The 13,503-nt window shown below is 56.0% G+C and overlaps 1 protein-coding gene across 5 annotated transcripts in view; it reads right to left on the bottom strand.

Moving 5' to 3' along the window:
* The window catches only part of TPST2 (tyrosylprotein sulfotransferase 2), a 55,037-nt gene that overhangs the window by 17,942 nt on the left and 23,592 nt on the right, over positions 1 to 13,503 (bottom strand). Inside the window, exon 1 of one of the 5 annotated variants that reach the window (XM_014742052.3) lies at positions 11,961 to 12,436. The exons of the other annotated variants lie outside the window; for them this stretch is intronic. The gene's annotated coding sequence lies outside the window, so the exon portion shown is untranslated. Of the gene's footprint in view, positions 1 to 11,960; positions 12,437 to 13,503 lie in introns of those variants that run through there. 5 annotated transcript variants of the gene reach the window in all.

Below are 13,503 nucleotides of genomic sequence, written 5' to 3'. Positions count from 1 at the left end.
GAAGACGACACCAAGAGGAAGAGCACGTGGCCAGGAGCTGCCGGAACCAGGCTCTCCATCGAGATCTACGTGACTTGGATGCCCAGCTCTCAGCCACTGTGTTAAAAGAGGGAGGCCACGAACATGACTGGGTCTGGCGTGAAGCCGGGCCCCGGTAATGTGGAACCAAGAGGATCCTGGTGGGGGCACTTCACCGCTGTGTCCTTACCTTCCAGGGTGGGGAGGATTTTTAGTCCCATTCTCACCTTCCCCCATTTTACAGATGGGACAATCAAGGCCCACAAGGGGAAATCACTTTGCAGACTCACACACTGGATCTGAGGCTCACTGCCCTCCTGTCCGTGCCATTCCAGGGGGCGCGGGTAAGAATGCAGCTCTGGGGTCGGATGCCTCCCTGACGACAGAGACTGCTGCTCCCTTGAGCCTCAGTTTTCCCATTCTGCAAAATGGGCTGTGGGGAGCTTGGAACGAGATAAGAGCAAGCACCCCAAAATCTCAGCTATGATTTTCTTTGTGCCCTGTTGGAAATCAACCGGGGGAAGGCTGCTCCTGCCTTGCTTTGCCCGCCCTCCCTTCCTCGTTATCGCTCCTCACTTCTATACAGTTTTTCTCTGACCCTGAAACACCGCCCGATGGACACACCTGAGCCGGGATGGGGAAGGGTACCCAGGTGTAACCACAGCAACCAGCCGGCTGCCCCGCCCCCGAGCGGCAGCACACAGGCCCGGCACTCCCGGGGCCCAGGTGGCCAACCTCGGAGTCCCGCCTCTTGGAACAAATACAAACGGTCAGGGACGCAGGGCCCTTGAAGCTCTTCTGGAGGCGAGATGGCTCTGGCCCAGCCGCCCTCCGGCGGCCCTTGAAATGCCAGAGAGCTGGAGAGGCCCGCCAGCTGGGCAGCTCCCACCCACGGCAGAGCCCGCCGTCACCGAGAGCCGTGCATGCAACGTGGGCACCAGCCACAGGGAGGTCAACTGAAATGAGGCACAGTTCAACTGAAAATTCAGCTCCTCGTTTGCACTGGCCACATCCCAAGTGCCCAGGAGCCACGTGATGGCCAGTGGCTACCGTCCTGGACACTGCAGACCTAGGAGGGGGGTCAGCAAACTGCGGCCCTCAGGCCCTATCTACCCTTTGGCCTTTTGTTGTATGGTCTTTGAGCTGAGAGGGGATTTTACGTTTTTAAGGGAGAAGAGGCCACAGCAAAAAGTGTACATGCTCTACAAAACCTGAAATATTTACTATCTGGACATTTATAGAAAAAGTTGTGCACCCCTGTTCTAGAACATTCCATCATTTGCACAAAGTCCTATTGGATGGACAAATGAGCTGCATGGGGAGGGGTCAATGAGCCCTCCTTTTCTCGTAGGAGGAACATCAGCATGTATTAAGCGCCACTGTATATTTAAGCCCAGACCAAGGGCTTTCCATGCCCTACCTCGGTTTATCCTCCCAACAGCCCAATGGCTGGGTGGGGCTGGGCGGGGGCACCCTGGTGCTCCAAGTTCCAAATGACAAAGGCCCATGTGGGTGCCAGGTGCGCAGGACTATGCCAAAAAGAAAACCACGAAATCCGCTAACCAACCAGCAAACACAAACCGCAGATAAGAAAAAAACAAAAAAGAAAGAAATTCAAAATGCCACCAGGGACGGTGTTCGGGGAGTAGGTGATAATACTTTTCTGCTAAAAACCTCCTCTTATGGTGTTGTTATATTGTCTTTCTATATAATAAAATAATAAAATGACTAGTACTTTTTGAATTATGTGCCAGGCCTAGTAGGGGCCAGATGGCTTGGGCTCAAATCCCGGTTCCACCAGTTCCTAGCTGTGTGACCTTGGCACGTGACTCAACCTCTCTGAGCCTCAGTCTCCTCATCTGTAAAACGGGGCTGATGATAATACCCTTCAGGAGGCTCACGTGAGATGTGGCCGGGGCAAACGAGGAAGGAGCCCCAGAGGAGTGTGGGGAGGTGTCAATAAGTCCGAACACAGTAGAACAGCGCTGGCACCCAGCGAGGGCGATTTACATGCTGGCTTTCATTTTCTAATTTCATCCTCCACGGAACCTTTCGCGGTGGGGATTTTTATCCTCAGTTGGTGGGTGAGAAGATCGAAGCTCTGAGTTGAAGTGATTCACAAAAGCCCCACACGGGTAAGAGGAAAAGCCAGTTTCCAAATGTCTCTTTCCCCGGCCCCAGGGGCTGCCCTGAATGAGCAGCGGAAGGATGGGGATGCAGTCCTCCCACAAAAGCTGATGGAGCGCCGACTAAGTGCGTGGCACGGATCAGGGTGCGGGGACACGGGGAGGGAGCGGACGGAGGCCCCTGCCCTCTTGGAGCTGGCATTCCAGTGGGGGATGAGGACATGCCCACGGGGGTGAGAGGGGGCTGGGGCAGGCGCCGCCCACAAGGGGGCTGCCACTGCACCTACAGGGTGGCCTTGGAGGTGCCGCTGCCCGTGTGCCCCAGCTCCACCATCAGCCTTCGACCCTCCCTGTGGGAACAAGCCCCCAAACATTCCGTCGCCATGGGGACCACCTCCCCCCCTAGGCCTCCTGACCCCACCACCCCACGCTGCAACCCTCCCGTGCGGAGTTGGGGTGCAGACAGGGGAGACCACACTTCTCTCGGGTGGGGCCCCTGGGGATCAGAGACCTTCACCCACTCCGGAGGGAAGCCAGGCAAGAAGACGTGCCAGATTCTAACCCCGCGAGAGGAAGAAAATAATGAGAGAAATAACAATGCCGGGGCTCTGGACACTGCCTCAACTTAAAAGCATGCAGAACGGTTCCAGAGGGCAGAAGAGAAGGCAGGCTGGTGTGTATGCCAGGCACTGAGCTAAGGGGTGTCACACACAGCATCAAATTTTGTCCTCACCAACCCCCCATTACCCCATCTGACCCTCCTTTATGAAACCACCCATTCAGTGGGGCTCAGAGAGCTGGGGTCACCTGCTCCAGGCCACACAGCTGGTAAGCAGGGGCATCAGGAGAAAAACCCTGCTCCTAGATCCAGGATCTCTCTTTGCTGACTTGCTTGGCACTTTTTACCTAAAACCACCAAAGCAGGGCCAGCTACCCTGTTCCATCTGCCTCTCCGAGGCCCAGTTCCGCACTCTGTTAGGCACAAGCTGGGGTGGGAGGTGATGAGGCTGGAGGTCACATCCTGGCTACCCCGCTCAGTGGCTGGGCGTCCTGGGTCAATGGGGGGCGTCGTTCTCAGGACCTCAGTGTTCACATCTGAGAAATGGAAACAACAGCCGGAGCCAAGAGCGGTGAGGAACCACATAATGTCCATCAGGCCTGGCGCGGAGCCAACATGCTTTTGTGGCAGGAGAGCAGCACATCAATAAATGCGTGTGGCTGCGTTCCAATAAAGAGTATGCACGAAAGCAGGCGCCAGGCTACCTCTGTCCCACCGCCCGGGTTTGCCAGCCCCCTGGTCTAGACAACGGAAGACAATCTTGGCTGCACACGACCCCGGGGACCTGGACAAGCCCTGGAAACGCAAACGCAGCGAGCTGTGGGGGAAGCAGTGTGTGTTTTGGTTCTGGGCCCCATCTCAGGAAGGCTGGTGGGAGGACTCAGGCCGCCAGCCTTTGGTGGGTGAAAGAAAACATACAACTCGGGAAAACAAAGAGTTGATTTTTTGAAAAAAGAAGGACACGCACGCACACGGAATCATCTGGCAAATGGTCTGTCCCCAAGTAAAGACTTAACCAGAGAGACTTGTGTGCTGGCGCTTTATATGCATTTTGCCTCCAACAACAACCCTGGGCGGTGGGCACTATTATTGGCCCCATTTCACAGAGGGGGAAGCTGAGGCTCAGAGAGGTGAAGTGCTCAGCCCGAGGTCACACAGCCGACAGTGACCGACTGAGCCTGAACTGGAAGCAGGTCTATCTGAGGCCAGAACCAGAAGCCAAATGCCTACCCTGCACAATACACAGACGGGGAAGCTCTCTGTCTGAGGTCACGCGGGTGCTCAGGGCAGTGACAGCTTGGACTCCTGGCTCCCGTCCCACAGCCTTGCCCCCAGCGCCTGGCACGGCCCCTGCTCTGTGCTTCCTGTTCAGGAACGCACAGGGCCCGTGCCTGGTAAACAACGCAAAGCGGAAAAGGCCAGGGTGACCTTGTGGGGGCCGGGGCTTCCTGCACCCACCACACACACACACACACACACACACACACACACACACACCCTTGTCTGCATTTCTCTGCTGACGAGCAGCCAGAGGTGGGCGGAAGAGCACTGGAGTTGGAGCCCACACACCTGGCTTTGAGTCTGGGTTCTGGTGACTACCAGCAATGCAGCCCTGGAGCGGGGGGCGTCCCCTAATTTCTCTGTGCCTCAGTTTCCTCATCTGTGAAATGGGGATGCTAAGAGCAGCTGTGAGGATGACACGCACGCACGGACAGAGCGCCCTCAGCACAGAGCCTGTGACTCCATCACAGTGATTTCTTCCCTGGATAGCAAAATCACCGGAAATTGTTAATAGGCGGATCCCCGGGTCCCGCCCCCAAATACTCTGACCTGGCAGTTCTGGGATGGGGCCCAGGGAGCTGCATTTTACCACACACGCCCCCCCACTCTATGAAACGCTGCCGAGGGCCCTGAACCCAGCACTGGACGAGGAGCGATGGGGCCTGCCCAGGCCAGGCACGGGGACGGCAATGGCCACAGAGGCTGCAGGCCCAGAGTGCACCCCCGAAGCTGGACAGGCCCAGGTGCCCTCTGGGCTTGGCCACTTGTCTGCTGTGTGACCTTGAGCGGGTGACTTCTCCCTTCTGGGCCTCGCTCGCCTCATCTTCCGAATAAGCAAACAGCACCTACCGGCCTGGCTGTCGTGAGCTGGCTCAGAGCATGAGCTCAGTGACATCGGCCACGATTAGTACTATGACTTCTTAGGGGGCACAGGCCTGCCCGTAAGGAGTGGCTGAGCAACAGATACAGGAGAGGCAGACAAGCCACACAGAGGGGGACGGAACCCAGGACGGGGGCCGTGCGGGTGGCTGCGGGAGCCTCTGCAGGGCTGTGTCTGGCCACCCAGTGCCAAGACCACGGACAGACACACAGACGCCACCGGAGAGCAGTGCCAGCACCATCGCTGACAGCCGTGAGGGAGAAGGGAACGGAGGAGGAAGGCGGCCGGGAAGCAGGTGCCCAGTGACCGCGGTCCAGCGCAGCAGGACTTGAGAATCCAGTCCACTCGGCTCTTCGAGCCTCTGTGTGCCATGGACCCCTTCACTGGCTGGTGAAGTCTACAGATCCCTTCTGAGAAGTGTTTTTAAATGGAATAAAATAGAGGATTAAAAGGACACCAATTATAGTAAAATCTGGCTGAGAACACAACTATGAAAAATGCCACAGTACAGTAATCTATGTGCTCCTTTATTAAAAGGATAAATAAGATCCAGGGCGGGTCCTGGGGCCACTGTCATTTGCATGTAGTGACGAGGAGAGTTAGCCACAGCAAGAAAGGTCATATAAAGACACAGTGGTTTGGGGCCGGCCTGATGGTGCAGTGGTTAAGTTCACACACTCTGCTTCGGCGGCCCGGGGTTCATCAGTTTGGATCCCGGGTGCAGACCTACACACTGCTCATCAGGCCATGCTGAGGCAGCGTCCCACATACAAAGTAGAGGAGGATTGGTACAGATGTCAGCTCAGGGGCCATCGTCCTCAAGCAAAAAAGAGGAAGACCGGCAACAGACGTTTGCACAGGGCCAATCTTCCTCAGCAAAAAAAAAGTAAGGGGGTGCCCCAAAACTCAGTCATCAAGATCAAGAACGTTTTAGTGCAATATTTTTAAATGAATGCCAAAAAACCATGAGATTTTTAAACAGGATAAAACAATGGGGCTGTGCCAAGTGGTACTGGAGCCTGAGGCAGAAGGAAAATATCAGGAATATGGTCTTGTCTTTATTTAAAATTTTGACCTTTAAGCTATGGCCGCCCTTTAGCTATCGCCCCCAACTCCTCCTCCCCCAGCCCCTGGCAACCACTCATCCACTCCCCGTCTCCATGGATTTGCCACTTCTGAATACTTCCTATAAAAGCAGTCACACAATACCCGGTCTTCAGTGGTCAGCTCCTTTCACTTAGCATAAAGTTGTCAAGATCCATCCACCGGTTTTGGGTTTTCTTAACTTGCATTAAAATGTGACTGATCCCGATGACTGAGTTTTTGGCACTCCCTTAATTTCTGCACCTGGGGCGAGTGCCTGAGCGCTGCCTGGGGCCCCTCCAGACCAAAGCTGGGTTTCTGTGAACTCCGAAATCGACAGCATGGTTATGTACGCACTGCACCCAGGAGCCAGGGAGCTCAGGGCCCCCAGAAGCCCCCCAGCCTGGACAGCAGGAGCCCCTAGGAGCCTCTCGAGGAAATCCACGCAGGGGTGGAGGCGGGCTCCCCACAAAGCCCCACTCCTTCCGGGATCATTCTCCCTCAACTCGCCTGAGAAAGTCTACTGCCACTTCCGCCTTGAAGCAAGCATTTATTGAGCTCCAGCTGTATACACCACTTGTCACCTCCCCATACACTGAGCTCAATTTGCAGCCACTTCATTCCCTTCCCTCAGACAGTCAGCGTGCACCCCCTGAGGCAGGCGACGAGTCTGGGAGACAGGCACGGGACAGGAGTCAGGGTTCGTTTCTGCTGCTCCCTGGCTGCGCAGCTCTGGGCAACACACTCAGCCTCTCTGAGCCTTGTTTTCCTCATCTGTTCAATTGGGTGCCCAGGGAGCCCTCCTAACAGGGCTGTAGAGAGGAGACAGCAACAGTCCTTGGTGAACTGTCACCTGACGTCAGCAAATGCACGCTCACTCCCAGCCGGACCCGAGCCAAGGGTGTAGTGAGCATGGCACCAGCGGATGCTCCCACGCGCCCAGGAAGAAAGGCGATGTCCCATTTCACAGATGAGGAGTCAGAGGCTCAGGGTAGTGAAGGAGCTTGTCCAGCGCCACACAGCTGGGAGGGGCAAGGCCAGGATTTAAACAGAGCTCTGACTCCAAAACGCGGGAGCCTAGAACTCAAGCTGAACTCATCTGCCTCGTAAAGTGCCAGGCTCCTCCATTCGAAGACCCCACGACGGGTCCCTATGGGTTTAAGGGAGCGGGACGCACATGAACAGCTCCTGGGGGATCCAGGACCCCCAGCCCTCCCCCGTGCTGTCCTGACAGGCACGGGGCACCTCAGCCCTGTCTTCATCCAAACCGTATGTCCCTTCCGCCTACAGTAGCGTCACCGAGTCTGTGGGGAAGGGAGGGGCCAGCCTGGAAGGGCAAAGCAGAGAGGAGTGTCCCCAGCCCAGGACAAGGGGGAGCGGGTCCCAATCCTGGCCGCACTGCCAAAGCGCCCTGCAACCAGGACATGCCTCTCCCCTCTCTGGGACTCAGTTTCCCCATCACTGACTTCCAGGGGGAGGCTGAACTCTACGTCTTTCTCCCCTGCCCCACCCCCAATTTCAGCAGCTAGAACCTTCTATGATTCAATGCCTGAACTGCGCTCTAAGATTTCACCTGCAAAAAGAGTTCCTGCTTAATATTCTGAAAAGCACAAGAGGCGTCAGTTTCCTCATCTGTAAAATGAGGACGCTGACAGCCCCCACCTCCCGGGGCTGCTGAGAGGGAGCAAGACAACACATCCGAAGGGTTCCGAGGGGCCCCTGACTCACGTGCAGCCCCAACACAGGTGGTCCAGGATCCCGCCACCGGGAAGGTGACCTTGTGTGAGGCTCTCAGCCTCTCCAAACCTCAGTGTCCCCACCTGAAGATGGAACCCACTTCACAGGCTGCTGAGAAGGCGCGACAGCTCAGGGTGGCCACAGCAGGTAGCCCGGCGCCTGGCACCCTGGAAACTCTTAAGGAACAGAAGCCACTGTATCCAGCATCCCCCAGAATCCACAGGGAGAGGCCTCGGCCGCCCACACTCTCAAGGTTTGGGGAAGCCATGCAGCTGAGCCAGTCTGGGTTTCACCCCAGAGAGTTCTGGGAAACTCCTGTGGGCAGATGCCTCTCCTGCCCAGGAGGAGGGGCTGTCCCCAGGAGAACACTCACCCTTTCTTTGGCCACGGCTGCATATCCTCCCACCACAGACCACCTAACTAGTCTTCCTCCTTGGCCAGCACCCACGTCACTTTCTGCCTCAAAGCACAAGGCATCATGGGATTACAGGAGGTGAGGCACACGGCAGGGTGGCCCAATGGTTAAGGGCATGGGCGGAGGGCTCAGAGGGGACGGGGCCACACCCGGCTTGGCCAAGGATAGACGGTGAGACCCTGGGCCGGTTAACTTCAAGGGCCTCACTTTCCTCATCTGTAAAATGGGGCTGAAGTGCCTGCCTCAGGGGGCTGCTGGGATGACGACTAAGGCGAGACCTCAGGGCAGGACCTGGCAGGACTTCAGGAAACGCCAGCTACTAATTGATCATCATCTCTAATTAGATGTTCTAATTAAATATTCATGGCATAACCACAACAGGCTTGGATACGACCATAAAAAGGATCCACTCCCTGGCAAGACATCGGGGCTGAGATGTTAGGTGATAAAAAGATTATCTGATCCCATGCTGATAAATATTGATGTTGGAAGAACACTCCAGAAAAATACATCCTACAATGCTAACTGGAGTTTCATTTATTTCTCCTTTTTTTCCCCTGAATTTTCTAACTATTCTACAGTGAGTATCTATCAAGGGTGTGATGCAAAATAAAAACGAATGGAAAAATGCAACTGGGGTGACTTCTAGGTATGCTGCAAAACTCTGAGACCCGGAGTGGGGAACACAGAGCCAGCCTTGGAGAAAGCTCGGTGTGAGCCCAGACTGGGGAGGTCGGCCAAGGTCACACGGCAAGGTCATGGAGCAGCCAGGCCTGGGCCCAGCTTTCCCGACACCCAGACCTGGGCTTCTCTGCTGTCATCACGCTTGTTCATTCTAACAAGATTAAGCAGACTGGCCTTCATCAAAGTCTGGCTCTGGAGTCAGGCTGCAGATCCTGGCAGGGCCATGGGCTATGTGACCTGGGGCAAGACACAACTTCTGTGGGCATCGGCTTCCTCATTTTTATAATGAGAATCAGCCCGGCAGCACTGCCCTATGGCTTTGTAAAGATTAAACAAGATAATGCACGTAAGCACTCAGTACCAAGCTGAGCCAACAGTAGGTGTCTTAGGTCCTATTATTATTATTATTACTCTTGTTAGTATGCGGAAACTAGCTATGTGATGGAGAACCCTTTGGAGGACATGGAATGCCAATCCAGTAGGCACAGGAAGGAAATTGAGACTTGGGTACTAGGGAGCCATGGCAGGTGTTTGAGCAGGGGAGGAGCAGTATGACTCTGAAGCTACACAGAGCTGGAGGCCGTGCCCACCTACAGGGACTGTCTCTGCCAATCCTCCATCACAGGCTCCACATCCTGGGCAGTCCTCCCAGTGCTGCACAACTCCCACGCCCCCACCCCTGCACTTCCAGGCTTGCCTGCTTCCTGGGTGCCGCCTGGGCTGGTGAAGGTCAACAAGGTGGGGGACTTGAAGCAGCCCACATGGCCTCAGTCCAGAGATGGGCCGACCAGGAGGCCCAGATGCCTGGCAGGGGCCGCAGGGTGGCTGGGGAGAAATGGCCCTTACTTCATAGCCATGAAGACTGGTTTCCTCCTACTTTGCTGTGTGCCCTTGGGAAAGTCCCTCCCCGTCTCTGAGCTCCAGTTTGCCCACACACAAAGAGGGCCTGAACCGCTTCCGTCTGCTTCTGGGCTGCCAGAGGGATGCAACACCGTAAGACAACAACGGTTTCCTTTGGCTGCGCTCCCACTACGCGCCAGGCCTGGTGCCAAGGGCTCTCACTAAATCCTCGCAACTCTGGCAGTGGGTCCTCATACCATTCCTATTTTTACATTTCACTTAATGACTCAAGTCACAGGTATACTCTCCATGTCTTAAAAAAAACAGAGAAGGCTTAAGTCTCTTAGGAGGAAAACCTGCGATCCTGTCTTCTTCTCTCTTAAGAGGTGGCGACAGTTTGAGGAGGAGCCACCCACACCCGCTTCCTATGAGGTGACAGCTAAACAGGACCCCTCTCCCGCCCTCCCAAACACCCAGCCTTCCATCTCTCCATTCTTCCTGAGCAGCCCAGGATGGCACCGGTCCCTCTGGAACTTGCTGGGTTCACTCCCCACTACGTCGTGGAGATCTTCCCACATCAGCCTATTTGGTCCGTTATTCATAAACCGGGCCTGAGCACCAACTGTGTGCCAGACCCTGTTCCAGCACAGGGCCACCTCAGCAGGGACACAGACAAAGCCCCAGCCCTCGGAGGGTGCTCCCACCTCATGGAAGACAAGACGCGTCAATATGCAAGACCCGATGGACCTCCCTGCCTCTTTTTCATCGCTCTGGAGCATCCCCGGCCGGGATGGCCCATCATGCACCTGGCCAAGACCTTCCTGCGGGACACTTATCGATGCAACGCATCCCGTCACAAAGGAGCGGGCCTCCTTGTGCCCGCGTGTGAAGGACGCCCTGGGCTTCCCAACTGCATCAGCAGGGTCTCCTGGAAGCTTGCTAGTTCCGTCCCACTGGTCCTGACTCAGAGTCTGCACTTTAACCAGACCCCACGCCTTCCCGTGCACGTTAAGACTCGAGAAGCACAGCTCCAAGTAGCTACCTAAAGCGGGGCGGCTGCTCAGGGGCTGTGCATCCTCTACGTTTCAGCAGAGACTGCCAAGAGGGCCCATGGAGGACCCTCCCGCCAGCGTGCCCATGCTCCCCTTCTGTGCCAACTTCGTACTGTCAGACGTTGCTGTTTCTGCCAAGCTGACAATTCCTCCCATTTTCCGGACACGGAGACTGAGGCTGAACAAGGTGTCGACAACCAGAACCCGGAGTCAATGACCTCTACGGCCTCCCCCAGCTCTGGCTTTGAGGATCCGGCCACATCCCGGGCCTGTTCGCACCAGCTTCCTGCCCAACCTCTCTGGCTGTCAGACAGCAGCTCCACGCAGGAAGCAGGAAGGGTCACGGCTCAGCAAGCAAAGGAAAGAGAGTTTCCGAGGGAGGGAACGGGCTCTGTGGGCGGGGCCTGTGCGAGCGCCACCTGGGGCACTGCCCTGTGCCTGTTCATGTCCAGTCATCCGGGACGAAGGACCAGGCTGGCACACAGGGCAAGCCTGTCCTTGTCATGCACAAGACGTCATAACACCAGGGCTCTGGGGTGAGGGTGAGGACGGGGCCGTGGGGGCAGGAAAGGGCCCTGGAACCCAGGAACTGGTTGGGGGCCCGGCTTTGCTGTCACCAGCTACCCATCTTAGCCTCAGTTTCTTCTCCTGAAAAGTGGGCTCATGCCCCTCCCACAGAGAGCTGCCGGAGGACTTACGTGCAGATTCGTCAACAACATAGCAGCCACCTGGAGCCCCTGCCAGGCCAGCACTGTACCACTCCACTCAACTTACTACATCCTCACAGCAAGCAGCTGGGGTCAGCCCTGTTATGTCGACAGATGGGGAAACAGGCTCAGAGAGGTGCAGCACCCTGCTCTGGATCTCACACTGAGAGACGACCAACCACAGGAGCAGCGGCCTTGGACCGGCAAAGTCAGCCTTCCTCATGTGAATTCTGCCTCTGTTGAGCTGTGTGACCCTGGGCAAGCCGCTTCACCTCTCTGAGCCTCAGCTTCCAAAGTAGTGAAATGGGGATACAACACAGAGATCGGAGATGGAAGGCCACCCTGCAAACTGGAGAGTACTGTATGTGCCCTCCCGCAGGGCTCCATGCTGTCACCCCTAAAAGACCCAGCCCAGGAAGACCTGCAATGAGACGTGGGCCCCTCGGCCCTCTCCTGCACTCTAGGTGTGACATGGGTGAGGCCATGCAACGCTGGCAGCCCCCAGAGAGGGAAGGCCACTTGCTTGAGGTCACACAGCTGATAAGCAGTGGAAAGCAGCAAAGGGTGGGATACCAAACCTGAGTGGGGTGCCGGCTGCAGCCAGGGTGGGGGTGAGGGCCCGGCCGGGGCTGGCAGGTGTCTGGAGCGGGGACCGCCAGGAACAGGCAGACGTGCTGTGGCCGAGGACTCTCCTGCTGGCTCTTAGCTGCGAGGCCTCTTTGAAGAACCAGACAGTCCCGGATGAGCCCGCCTCTCCCAAAGGCTCCTCCTCCCTGGGGCGGCTGGTCACCAGTCCCTGGACAGGCCGTGGGCACTACCTGTCTGGGGCCTCCGGGCTGCTCTCTGCCGCTGTGGCTCAGGCTCCCAGGCCATGCAGTCTCCCTACAGCCGAACTTTTCCACCTTCTGGAATGTTCTCTCACCACTGCGGCCAGAGTGGGTAGCACCACAGAAACCTGCCCACATTCCCCCCACCGCCTAAATCCTCCCATGAGCCCTCACCCTCAGCAGAACACACCGGCTCCTCCCCAGGGTTTAGAACAGCGACAGCAAGAGAAGTCCGAGCGGGGAGCCACACGGGAATTCAGTTTCCCAGGAGCCAATTCAAAAGCTCAAAAGAAAAAGGGGAAATTAAATTCAGTAATAGATTTCATTTGACCCAATATGTCCAAAACATTATCACTAATCAATACAAAAATTAACAGAAACATAATAAGAAATAAATATAAAAATTAAAATTAATGAGACTCTTTTGTTTTTTTTGAGAAAGATTAGCCCTGAGCTAACTGCTGCCAATCCTCCTCTTTTTGCTGAGGAAGACTAGCCCTGAGCTAACATCCGTGCCCATCTTCCTCTACTTTATATGTGGGACGCCTGCCACAGCATGGCTTGCCAAGCGGTGCCATGTCCGCACCCGGGATCCGAACCAGTGAGCCCCGGGCTGCCGAGAAGCGAAACGTGCAAACTTAACCACTGTGCCACCGGGTAGGCCCCTTAATGAGACACTTCACTTTCTTTAATTCTTTCCTTATACTGAGTCTCAGAGACCTGGGGCGTATCTTCCACTCTTAGCACACTGTAATTTGGACGATCAGTTTTCCGTGGCAATATCTGAACCGTATTTAGAGTTTATCAAATTTAAAGTTGAAAACGTACATTCACATCCCCCGCTGGTTGCACACATCTTCAAAAATGTTCCCAGAACGGAATCGAGTATCTCTTGAGAAATCTAAACTTCAATTATCTTAAAATAAAACACTCAGTCCCTCGGCCGCGTTCGCCAGTTTCAAGGGCTCAGCAGCCGCGTGTGGCGTGTGGCTCCCAGGCTGACGGCGTCCTTCACCGTCTGGTCCCCACGGCCCCCGCAGCTTCATTTCCAGGCCTGTCCCAGACAAGGAGCAAAACCTCTGCGCACACCCCGAGTTTCTACCCCATGAGTGCTGCCCTTCCTCGAGGGTCCCCGCTTCCCGCCAACTCCCACTCATTCCTTAAAACTCAGCTCCAGACTCCTCCATCTGCGAAGCTTTCGCTCACAGCCCGCGGCCCGGACAACATCCCCACCCCTCTGCCCATCCCCCTCAATGCACCGTCACACGGGATTGTCACCATCCAGCTTGAGGTT

This window comes from Equus caballus, chromosome 8 (assembly GCF_041296265.1).
Source record: "Equus caballus isolate H_3958 breed thoroughbred chromosome 8, TB-T2T, whole genome shotgun sequence".
Classification (NCBI taxonomy): Eukaryota; Metazoa; Chordata; class Mammalia; order Perissodactyla; family Equidae; genus Equus; species Equus caballus.
Note: the sequence above shows the minus strand (reverse complement) of the source record. Positions and strands in the feature narration are given on the sequence as shown.